Here is a 12,338-nt window from a genome sequence, read left to right on the forward strand (position 1 = left end):
AGGGTGTTTCGGCGGCGTGTAAGGGAAGGTGCTCCCTCCCCCTCCCGTCGACGACGCCCCGCGCCCTCCCCACGCTTGCCTTCTCCACACCTCAGTTTCTGATTCGCGCCAACCCATAACGCTTGCAACTTTGGCCGTTGGCGCTGGTGGCGTTAGCGGGGCACTTGCCCTGGAGGCGGCGGATGCGACTGACGAGCCGAGACCCTCACCTTTCCCAGCTGAGCCTCCGGGTGCCGCTGGCGTCCACGCCGGCCTCCAGGCCCTGCCCCAGTCCCAGCCCGGCGCCAGAGTCGCGGGCCGAGCGCTGGTTCAGCAGCTTGACGATGCGGTTGAGGGCGGTGGACGAGGCCGAGCCCGTGCAGCCCGTCGAGGACACGCGGTTGCTCGGGCCCCGGGACGCCGAGGCGCGCGGCGGCGCGGCGGGGAAGTCCATGCCCGCCGTGGTGGGGCCCGGCGACGACAGCCGGTGCAGGCGGAGGTACTTGTGCGGGTCTGGAACAGAATAAAAGCGCCGGTCAACAACAACAAGGACAACAACAAAGACAAGGTACACCGATTGAATTAGTGCCACTTTAAGGACATCAAACAGCCTGCCATCCAATCAATTCCAAACGAAAGAGCGCGTAATTTGTTCCGGACTGAGCGAATGGCGCTGAGCAGTCGATCGATCATTACCTAAAGCGTTTTCCATTTTCCCCTTAACACTAGAACCGCGGAGGGGGTCAATTTGACCCCTTTTAATTTTCGTCATAAATTTTTCTGACTTATTTTTTTCTTCTCGGATTTGGGGCTTTTTGACTTTTTATAAATACCAGAAAAGAACATTTGAGTGAAAATTTTGGCCTGTCGGACCATTTTTGTGGGCGAGGACAACAATATACCTAGAACCGCGGCAGGGGTCATTTTGACCCCTGTATTGTTTGCACTCAGGAAGTTCGAATTTTGGCAATAAAAAAGCGTCACAAGCGTCAATTTTAGTGGTGAATCATTTGGGAGTGCTATGGACTGCCCTGGGAGACCTAACTTGGCCAACGGCATAGGCGACCCGCCGAGCAAACGCCTAAATGTATGCAAGATGCGTGTGTTCCGCGTAAGGTATCTGTAGAATAAAAAAATCTCATTCAACGAACGTTAATGAAAGCAGATGATACTCGTTTGGTTTTCTTCGAGGTAGTAGTTCGGGCTTTTTTATAACTGTGTATGAAATAAATAGATAGCCCAATAATATACATGGACCTAAGCGAGCTGGCCAATGTCGGTGCGAACCGAGCTGTGGCTTGCACCGGCCGAGCCGTGAGACATTGTTGCTGTTCTGTGCGCGCTGTACCCGGGGCAGGGGATTGTTGGCCGGTGCCGCTCGCGCTGTACCCGCGAGGTATTGTCGATGTTTCGAGCAGACTGCCTGCCATGCGACACTCACGATCCCGCCCGGCAGCCACCACCCTAATATTATTGTATTATTGTTAGGATACCGCTTGGTTTCTGGACTCAGCAGTAAAAGCACGGTGACACCTTTATGTGTCTAATAGTTTTAGATACGTTTCAAGTGTAAAGGTATCATCTGGTAAAAAATCTACGTCACTTAGTACCCATCCCCACACTGAATAACAGGAAAAGTTGCGATATACATCGGCAACTTTGGCCGTCCCGTACATTGAGGAATGTACTAATTTCGCCTATTTTAATCCGGACGGGACTTGAACCTGAGTCTGGGGTCAAAATAGATGTTTTTAGATCAGCATAAATTAGATCAGCACCCTCATACACATCAACAACAATGCAAAAACTGAATAAAAGGAATGTTCTAATGTACCCCACTGGGATTTGAACCCGGGTTCAAACCTCTCCGATGCTTGAAACTGGCACCGTTGGTTTGTCTCGTCGCCCCGATTCAAAAATTTCCCTTCATGCTCTTCTAGCTGATCCGTTGCCGAAATCCTCCTCGACCTAAGGTAGACCATGATGCACCTGCAGCAGCGCCCCCGGGGCTCGGATCGGATTTGCTGCCAGCGGGCGGTTCTGAAGGGTCACCCAAGTAGGCTGCATATCAAATTTGGTCAAGATCGGACCACGGGAAGTCCTCAGACGGACGAACGAACGGACGGACGCACAGCATGGATCATACTCCGTCCCTCCGTCATTTTTTTAACAAAAAAAATACAAGGGACGGGCCAAAAATGGTAGAAAAGGAGCAAAACAGGTTATTCGTGCCATGCGGGTTGCCTACCTTTGGCCTTTTAAGGCCCTATATAATTCAAAATATCATTGTTGATCTCAGATACATCATTTTACATCGTTAAGGGCCCATAACATGAGCAAAATTAAAAAAATACGGGCAGAAAAAATGGGGGGTCAAAATGACCCCTTCCGCGGTTCTAGGTATACAAAAAAGTCAGCGGTTCTAGTGTTAATCAAGTAAAAAGAAAAGAGAGAGAAACTGTCGGGCGTTTGGAAGTGTGACATAGGCCAGCTTTTCTCCAGACTTTCTGGCAGTGCGGTCAGGCTGACAACATTATTCGCGAAGCACCTCGGGGCGTGAGTGAGACAAAGCGACGAAGGCGCGGTCGGCGCGGTTCGGAAGCAGTCAGCTGGCCCTGCTTGGCCGCGCCCCGGCACCGCCCCGGCACCGCCCCGGCACCGCCCGAGACGGCTTAATCCGCCCTCGCCCCGCCAGCCCCTCCCCCTTCCACCCCCTTTCCATTTTCGCACCCCGCGAGGGGATCGGACCACCACAGCAGTAAGCATGCCGCCGTGCCGCCCCACCCCGAATACCACACTGCCGCCCCGCCCCGCCGCGCCCCGCCCGTGGCTAAAAGGTCAGCGGGTCAGTCTGGCAACGGGGGCACCCCGTCGTCGTGGAGGTGCGGGCGGTGTGGGGAAAAGGACCGGGCCGAACAGCCATGGCCGAACAGCCATGGCCGAACAGCCATGGCCGAACAGCCATGGCCGAACAGCCATGGCCGAACAGCCATGGCCACCCCGCCACGTCCTCGGCCACGTCGCACTGCGTCGCACTCGGGGCGACTCGGCCGTCGTCGTGATTCCTGCCAAAGTTATGCTGCTTCTTCTTTAGACAGTTGTGATGGACCGCCGGCCAGCCGGCCGCACCTCCGGTGGCACGTCCATAGTTTCACCCCCTGCTGGAAAATGCCACTCCGAATGTTTTTATCACTTTTGACGGTTTTTAAAATACCAAGATGAAACATGACTAACGTCCAAGCCACAGTGCCCCACTGAAGGATAGTGCGCAACCCAACCAGACTGTCAAACTGACTGACAGCTTCGTTACTACTTTGCACCATCCTTTTTTTTTTCTCCTTTCGGAGGGACATTTTGAAACGCAGGCTCATGATTGGTCACCGTGTAGTGGGTGCGGGTCTCGCAGGGCTACAAGTCACCCCGATTTCTGCCACTCCCCCGCCATCCCCGGGGACCACCCCAAGGCCGACAGGATCTAATCTCACAAACGGCAGGGCACAGCGCGGCGCGGCACGGCACTGTGCAGCATGGTGGCCATCCCGCTGGCCCTGAATTTCTTACTAGGCTCGTATACGCTGCCGAGAAACCCCGTAGCTCCAGATTTCGCGGCTTGTAATTGGCCGGGAACGAGCCAGAGGTAATTATGGTGCGTTGTAGTCGCCATGTCGGAGCGTGACCCACATCAACATTATGCCTGACCGGCAAGTGCGCGAGCTAGCGTTTATTAGCCGCCATGGACCATAACCTAACATTGGCCAACCTAACCTCACTTCAGCTGACAGGACCGCCTTCCCGCCACTCTGCCGGCTCGCCATGCTCTGCCCGGTTCTGCCGTGCTGCAATGCTCCGGCAAGGGAGGGCCTGGTGGTGTTTGCACACTTTATACGGCCGCCGTGCCGGCTGGCTGCCGGCCTGACGTCCACAGTGTCGACAGCGGAGTGTGCCCGGACGGCCTGGACGGCTCCAGTGTGCCACACACTCACCCAGCTGCGAGTCGTCGGCGAAGGCGATGCGAGGCGGTCCCGGCGGGCAGGCCGAGCCCTGCAGGCGGGAGAAGCTGCGTCCTTTGCCGCCATCTGCAACACACGACGCCAGCCACTTTACAAAATGGATCCAAGAACACACACGTCACGAAATGTCGAGGAAATATTGAGTGAGCAAGCCAAGGGAACAGAACACGGTCGTCGGGCCTGGCGGGCCCGTCTGGGCCACTCGCCCGCAACCTTCGCCCTTTTCCCGGGCCGCCTTCATTACAGTGTAGTGGGCGAGGGGAGAGCCCCGGCCGGCCCAGACGGCCCGGACGCGCGCAAACACGAAAAGCGGAAAAGTGGCGGGAAAGACGGAAAAAGCGGGAAAACGCCAACGAGCAAAAGAGCGAATGGCAGCATTTCTTCGGGGCGGCCTACACTGCTCCCCCACCCCTCTCGCTCGTTCTTCCGCGCGGCCTGGCTGACGCTCGGCTCAATCTCTCGCACTCACGGGGCGTTTCGTTCACGTGCGAGAGAGACAGCGCGCAAGCTGAAGCCGGCAGAAGGCCGTCTCGGTCCCGTGCGTGGCTCAAAGCTCAAAGGCGCAAACATGAACCGTTCTGTGGCGTCAGGCCAATACCGGTGCGCGAAGCGGATTCCGAAATGCGGTGCTGCTGTGCTGCTGCAGCACGAGGTGTATCGTGCGGGCGGGGCCGCTGCGCGCGCTGCGCCGCCACTTGCTGCTGATCGGCACTTTGGCGCCCCGAGTCCATCAGCAGGCAGCGGCAGGCAGGAAGGAGGTTGGGCGTGGTCAGGCACACCTAGCCAGGCGTGGGGGAACACCGCCCTGCGAAACACACGGCTGGGGAGCGGTGGCTAACTGAACACACCTCAGGGCTCGGGGCCGCCGCCGCCAGCCAGAAGGGCCGGTCTACACTTGTTTGACTGCAAAACCGTCCCTCTTTCTTTGTTTTCTTTCTTTTTTTTGGGGGGGGGGGGGGGGGATTTTTACTTTTTCTCCCTTTTGCGGCGACAAAGCTCGCGAAGGCAGCAGCACTGGCGCGCCACTCCGGCACTCCCGCGCTGCTGGCGCGCAAAAGAAACTTGATTTCTCTAATCATCGCGGCGAGAGGCGAAAGGCGGCCCTCTTCTTTGTCTTCCAGCTCAGCGTTATTAGCAATGCAGATCGGGCGAGGCGCGGCCCGGCGTGGCCTGGCCTGGCGCCCCGGGGAGAGAGGCACGACGCGTAACACACACACTCCCGTTTATTCCGGGGATCAATTAATTAGCATAAAGCATCTTTCGCTTCAAACCACACCAGCGTTTAATACTTGAATTTCTCAGCAAGTGGCGACTCACCAAGTAGTACCAACACAACCGAGTAAACATCAACATAATCTCACCGCTTGCAAAAATGAAAAAGGGAGAGCAGGAGAGAGAGAGAGAGAGAGAGAGAGAGAGAGAGAGAGAGAGAGAGAGGAGAGGGGGGAGAGAGAGAGAGACGAATACGGACTGACTTAACGAGCCCACCGGAGCGCGACTCGACGAGGACCCGACCCAGCCTCTTGGCATACTACCGAGATTCAAAGTAAAGAAACAATAACAACAGCGAGTCTTTTTGTTTTTATTATTTTCGAGTGGCAGCAGTGCGGCGGTATCGCGCGGTGGTGGCGCGCGCCGCACAAAAGGGCGGAGATGTTATCCCATCACATTGTCGTAATAATTTACGCGAGCAGCTTGGCTCGCCCGCGCCGCGCGCCGCTCTCGGGGCTGCAGGCCGTGCCTGCCGAGGCCTGCCCAGGCCTGGCCGAGCCGGAATGCCGCCCGAGCATACAATTTCTCTGCTTTCCGTAAATTAAACTGTTGGCTGTGCAACGCGAGGCACGGCGGCCTCGGCGGCTCCCCGAGGCGTCGGGCCACGCTCCGTCCTGCGCGTGTTGACTCGTGTCTCTCTCTCTCTCTCTCTCTCTCTCTCTCTCTCTCTGTGTGTGTGTGTGTGTGTGTGTGTGGTGTGTGTGTGTGTGAGAGAGAGAGAATTTGAGCGCGCGAGTGCGCGCCAATAGCTAGAGGCCACACCAAAAGTTGAAACACCTCGCAGATGATACTTTTCGCTAATTAATTTCAGTGCAGGGCGCAACGTCACTGGACAACACCGCCATTTCCGGCCATTTCTCACAGTTTATCCATCGGTGATGTAAAAATGAAGAACGTGTTGCTTATTTTAAAAAATGAATCAGTATTTTTTTCAAAATTGATTTTTGCAGTGGCTTATGGATTTGGGCTGATTCCCCCTCCCATTGCTCTGCCTTCTGCCCGCAGTGTACTTGGCCCGTAGCGTCCGCCAGGCCAGAGACTTGTTTTAAATTTGCCCCTCCCCCTCTTTCATCCCTTTTTTTTGGCGTGCAGATTTGATGCCTTCCTTGTCGTAAGAGATTGGGCGGGGTCGGATTAGGCGGTCGCGCGCTCGCGGTGGGTGTGGTGGCAGGCTGGAGGATTAGAGGCTGCCCATAGAGAAAAGGAAGAAAGCTAGAGTAGAAAAAAAAGGAGGGAAAAAGCACGAGAAAGGGAGTAAAGCAAAAACAAAATTACATTGAAACTGGGGCAGATCGCTCAAGCACACCGTAGCGCAAGAAGACCCTGCCATCAATTAATTCGCCCCCAAAAAAAGAGAGACAAACAAAAAATTGATGATTCGCGGAGCAAGAAATCGTGCAACGGTCTGGCCGGCACGACGGGCACGGCACGGCGGGAACAGCTTGCGGGTGGCAACAAAACGCCAGGCAATGCCGTCCGTAGTTTACACCAATCTTGACGGTCGCCGTAAAGGGGAGGCAACAAACACGCCGAGCACCTTGCCACCCCCTCCCCCTCCCCCTCCCCTCCCCTCCCCCTCCCACCCCCTCAGCCCTTCCGCTCCAAAGGACGAGTGCACCCGTCTCCTTTGTAGCTGCGACGGTAAATCATAAACCTCAATGCCTCAATCCCGTGCAGTGTGGCCCCCGCTTGCTCCGCCCTTATTGGCCTCCCACTTGTGCTCCCACGCCACTGGGAGTCCCACTTCAATGCAAAAATTTTAGCGGTCTCGTGACGAAAATTTCAAGGCTTTATTTTCCTCAAGAGACATTGTCGTTACGCCCATCCAATCAAAATCAGAGCGTTTTGAGTAAGATTTCATCCGCGACTTTTGTCACAAAGTGATAGCAGATTTCTGAGCGAGTGCTGGCCCACTTGTAGTTCTTCCACTTGGTTCTCCCAATGGGGCGGGCTGCATTCGCTACATTTTCTCGAGACGCTGCCGGCCGGGTCCACACTGCGGAAGGCCCGCCCCGCTCCGCTCGGCTTGGGTTCAGCGCTTCAGCCAGGTCGGGTTTCGGTTGTATTCATCTCCAGTTGTGCGGGCCTCGGCCGGGCCGGGCCGGGCCTGCCGCGCTGCGCCTGTTGGCCTGGTCCTTTGAAGTCGAGACGCTCTGATCCGCCACCGGAAGGGAAGGGGGTAGCGCGTGCCAGACTTGCATCACGAGGTGGATGCTGTCTCTCTCTCCCCCACCCTCTCTCTTCCGGTGCAGGCGCCCAAGGGCCGTCCCTTGGAAGCCCCGGGGGTGCAGAGTCGAAGGGCCACGAGGGGCCACGAAGGGCCACGAAGGGCCACGAGGGGCCACGAAGGGCCACGAAGGGCCACGACGGGCCACGAAGGGCCACGAAGGATCACAAAGGGCCACGAAGGATCACGAAGGGCCACAAGGGCCACCAAAGGGCCACGAAGGGCCACCGAAGGGCCACCGAAGGGCCACCGAAGGGCCACGAAGGACCACGAAAGACCACGAAGGGCCACTGAAGGGCCACGAAGGGCCACGAAGGGCCACCGAAGGGCCACGAAGGGCCCACCCTCTGACTGCAATTAATTGATGCAGACAGGCTGACAATGGGAGTGCTTCGGTTTCATTCTCTGTTCGCGGCACCCCAAAATTATGATGTAGCCGCACAATCTGTATAATGGATGGGGCCGAGATTCTCCACTCCCCTCCCCCACATTCATTCACTGTTTCTAATTTTTTCTTGTTTTCAGAGGAAGAGGTTTGAGAACCGAACCATATCTACATGCAGGGAGGAGAGGCAAAGGCAGCCGCCCCTAACGGCGGCTCAAGGCTGGCCGGTCCAGCGGTCCAGCAGCCTCCAGCAGCCACCCCGCTGTGAGCCTAACCAAACACCTGCGCGGATGCTGCTTCCGTCTTATTGACACGGCATTTCCCTCTTTACCCCTCGGACTGACTGCCGGTGCGGCCGCAGCGCGAGAAGAAAGTCTGTTTCCTGGTGGCGTCGTCGCGGGGTCGGCAGTCGCGGTCAGGACCCAGGTACGTGCACATCGTTGGAGAGAGGGTCGGCCAAGGGTGAGTCGGGAGAAATGCTTCCGGGCTTTTGCCGCGGAATTACAAATCGACACCTGAACAGAAGACCCGGCTATCTTTTCAGAGCGATTTGAGAACCGGCTACCTTTTCAGAGCGATCCGAGAATCGGCTATCTTTTCAAAGCGACCTGAGAACCGGCTATCTTTTACGAGCGATCCGAGAACCGGCTACCTTTTCAGAGCGGTCCGAGAACCGGCTAACTGACTTTTTTTAAGAAATTGAGTTTCTTACATTAATCGATAGAACAGGTGATGCGGATTATTTTAATGTAAGAAACTCAATTTCTTAAAAAAAGTCAGTTAGCCGGTTCTCGGACCGCTCTGAAAAGATAGCCGGTTCTCGGATCGCTCGTAAAAGATAGCCGGTTCTCAGGTCGCTTTGAAAAGATAGCCGATTCTCGGATCGCTCTGAAAAGGTAGCCGGTTCTCAAATCGCTCTGAAAAGATAGCCGGGTCTTCTGTTCAGGTGTCGAAATACTCAAGATACATGTGTCTGCACGACAGCCTGGAGGCCTTGGGTCCGCCCGCCCCGCCCTCCTCCATGGCCTCCATGGCCTCCATGGCCTCCAAGGCGGCCCGGCCCATCTGGCGCTGCCTGCGCTGCCCCGTCGTCCCGTGCGTGTCTGACCACGTAATGGCCCTGCCCTTCTCTATCGGATCGTGCAACCCCCTCCCCCTCCCTCTTTCCTCTGTTTCGGCTATCGTGCGCCCTGCCCTGCGCCCGCCCTTGCATGGTAAGCGCATCTTCCTTTGCGACGCTGGTGCCCCCATCGATCCTCTCGAATTCGTTTTGTCTGTCTGTCTGTCTGTCTGTCTGTCTGTCTGTCTGTCTGTCTGTCCGTCTGTCTGTCTGTCTGTCTGTCTGTCTGTCCGGCGGGGTCAACCTGTCCGCCCCACAGCGAGCACGGCCCGCACGCATGCAACACGGCGCACATCTGGTGCCCGGGGCGCCGCGCTTTGGAGCTTGGAGCGCGGCCAGCTGGCCGTATCAAGTCATCAGTACGCCCCCCCCCCCTTTTCACAAGGCAACCGAGGACATAAACCTCTCTGGGCGTATCGCCTCGCTGCCCCACTACAGGACAATCATTGGCTCTACGCACCACCCGCGACCTCGCCGTCAAGCGGCCAAGAGGCGGATAATTTCGGAGCGCAAAACACTTCAAACTCGAGTAATGTACGGAAAGCAGGGAGGGGGGGGGGAGAGCCTCCTGTAAAGATAGGACTCAGCTTCTCTCTCTCTCTCGCACTCACGCGGCGTCCCGTGCGGGTGCGACAGAGACAGACAGCGGGCCAGGTGGATCCCGCTCCGCTCGTGGAGTCAGCGTGGCGTATGTCTGCCAGCCGAGCTCCTCGACTCCACCTGCAGCGCCACGCAGCGCACAGTGGGCCAGAAGACCGGTGGAGGCGGCCAAAACTCCAGACGCGTTTTGAGCTCCAGAGTCGCTGTACAGTACTCGAACCGAAAGTGTGACCCCACCAATGGATTGCCCTTCGATCGAGGAATCCATTGGTGGGGTCGCACACGTTCGGTTCGAGGCCAGTTTAGCGACTCTGGAGCTCAAAACGTCTCTAGAGTTTTGGCCGCCTCCACCGGTCATCTGGCCCACTGTGCAGCGCCACGCGGCTCGCACTGACTTTCCAGGAACAACTTGCGCGCCGCTCTGTTCGCCAGATGGCACGGACCAACTCACAGTCAACAGCGACAACTTGGCGCCGACATAATGCCGTGACCAAAGTTAAAACAAATAACAATTCGCGGTGCAAAAGGACCGTTCTGAAACAAAAGAAGGTGGAGCGGCGCGCTCGACAAGCCCAAAAGTGCACCTCGTGATGATGACGGGCTAACCGCACCGCTCGCTGGAGGACGAGATGGAGAGGAGCTCCAGACACTGTTCGAGATTGAGAGCCCGCGGGACCTGTCGATTACTCGAAGGGCAATCCATTGCGTTTGATTCGCGCCCTCTCGTGTGCGACGCGGCGCTTTTTGGAACCGTCGGGCTGGCGGGGCTGGCGGGGCTGGCGGGCTGGCGGGACTCGGGCAAGACAATCACGAGCCGTTCCAGGGGCCGGCTGGAGGCTGGAATGCACTCCGTGCCCCGTAACGACAACGACGCCAGTGTTCGTGTTCTCTCTCTCTCTCTCTCTCTCTCTCTCTCTCTCTCTCTCTCTCTCTCTCTCTCTCTCTCTCTCTCTCTCGGAAATCACGGGGCGTCCCGTTCGGGCGCGAGAGAGACAGACCGACGGGACCCTGCTGAGGGGGAAGTGGTGGAGTGTTGTACCGCACCGCGTTGCCGCGCTAACGCACTTAGCCACTTGTTTGGCGAGCATGTCGGTGCGAGGCTACACAGCGTTCTTGGAGCTCCTGGAGTCGGGTTCGCCCCGGGGGGGGGGGGGGGGGTTAGTTAGGTAAGGATCGAATGGGATGTAAACGCTGCGGAGCGCAACGCGAGACGCGTCCTTGATTTCGCACAGGGCTGTCGCATCGTGGCGCGTCTCGCTGTCTCTCTCGCACGCCTGGGGCGTCGCGTCCAGGTGCAAAGGTGGCAGAGCGAGGAAGCGCTGTGCGGAATCTGTCCACAGCGGCGAATTTCTTTCCGATGCACGCTGCCATCATATGCTGATGTCGTCCGCTCTCGGAGCCATAGGGTGGCCGCCCGCCCCTGCCTCCCCGCAGCCATAGGGTGGCCGCCATCCCTTGCCTCCCCGTTGAACTAGCTGCCGGCATCCCGCGCCATTGGAATGCGGGGAGGTGCGCTGGCGGTAAGCGTGGGGACCGTGCCGTGCCTTGGGGTGCCGAGGAGCGCCGTGCCACAGTGGGCCAGAAGACCGGCGCAGGCGGCCAAAACTCTAGACGCGTTTTGAGCTCCAGAGTCACTAAACAGGCCTCAAACCGAACGTTTGACCCCACCAATGGATTGCTCTCCGAACGAAGAATCCATTGGTGGGGTCACACGTTCGGTTCGAGTGCCATTTAGCGACTCTGGAGCTCAAAACGCGTCTAGAGTTTTGGCCGCCTCCACCGGTCTTCTGGCCCACTGTGCGTGCCGCGCTCCGCCGCATTGCACGTTCTCCTGTTGGCCCGAAAGGGCACCGTGGCGGCGGGCTACACATCGAAGGGACTCGGTCGAAACTCGAAACGTCCAGGAGCGAAACTAGAGCAGTTTGCTGTGACCGAGGCCGTGACGAGATCGTGACGAGGCTGTGACGGGGCCATGCTGCTGCGAGGGACCGCAAAGACTGGCAATGCAAGAGGAACGAAGACCTGCCGGCCTGACCGCCCGAGGACGGCCATGTCTCGTTTTGCAGTGCAGGCGAGCATGTGTCGGGCCCGAAATGGCATACGATCATGAGTGGTCTAGCCCTTAATGGTAATGGTAATGGCAGGGTGGGCCGGCCCGCCAGACACCCCTGTCCGGCGTGCTGCCTACCCTCGCTCCGTCGGGCGCTAACCGGCCGACGCGGCGCGCCGGGCAGCTCGGCGATAAGTCGATTTTAATGCCACGGAGATCGATAAAAAGCCGAACGCCCCCGCGACCGAAACGGTGGCCGTCGTAACCGTCACCCGAGTCGGCGGGCCAATTTCCTAGTGCAGGCCCGCCAGGCCCGCCAGGCAGTCCCGAGTAGTAATTGGAGGCCCGCAAACCGTCCAGGGAAAGCGGAAGACAACGACCGCAACAAAAAACGAAAACAACCATAACCCTAACGAGGCCAAGCTCTTTCTTTGGGAGGGGGAATTTTTTTCGCAGTGGCGTTGCCTGCCACTCGACGACCGGCTTCGACGGGCGGTGCACGCGGCAGTGCAGGCCCCGGTGCAGGCCGCCGAGCCGAGGGCCAAGGGGAAGAGCCCCAGCCCGAATTTGCATGATTCAGGGGGCTGCCACCGGGCTGGCTGTGCTGGCCTGGGCTGGGCCTTCCCCGGCCACCACCCTGCCCGACAGGCTGAAGAGCCGCCGCATCCCTCTCGCTCTCGCGGCGCGTCCCGTCC

General features: G+C 58.0%; 1 long non-coding RNA gene across 1 annotated transcript in view; it reads right to left on the bottom strand.

Moving 5' to 3' along the window:
* Positions 1-463: 463 nt before the first annotated feature.
* Positions 464-12,338, bottom strand: part of LOC117646134 — a 36,792-nt gene continuing 24,917 nt past the window's right edge. The window contains exons 2-3 of the long non-coding RNA XR_004587763.1: positions 3,963-4,055; positions 464-492 (exon numbers count right to left, since the gene is read on the bottom strand). This is a non-coding gene — a long non-coding RNA (uncharacterized LOC117646134). The remainder of the gene's footprint in view (positions 493-3,962; positions 4,056-12,338) is intronic.

The sequence above is a fragment of the Thrips palmi genome, unplaced genomic scaffold (genome assembly GCF_012932325.1).
Source record: "Thrips palmi isolate BJ-2018 unplaced genomic scaffold, TpBJ-2018v1 HiC_scaffold_19, whole genome shotgun sequence".
Classification (NCBI taxonomy): domain Eukaryota; kingdom Metazoa; phylum Arthropoda; class Insecta; order Thysanoptera; family Thripidae; genus Thrips; species Thrips palmi.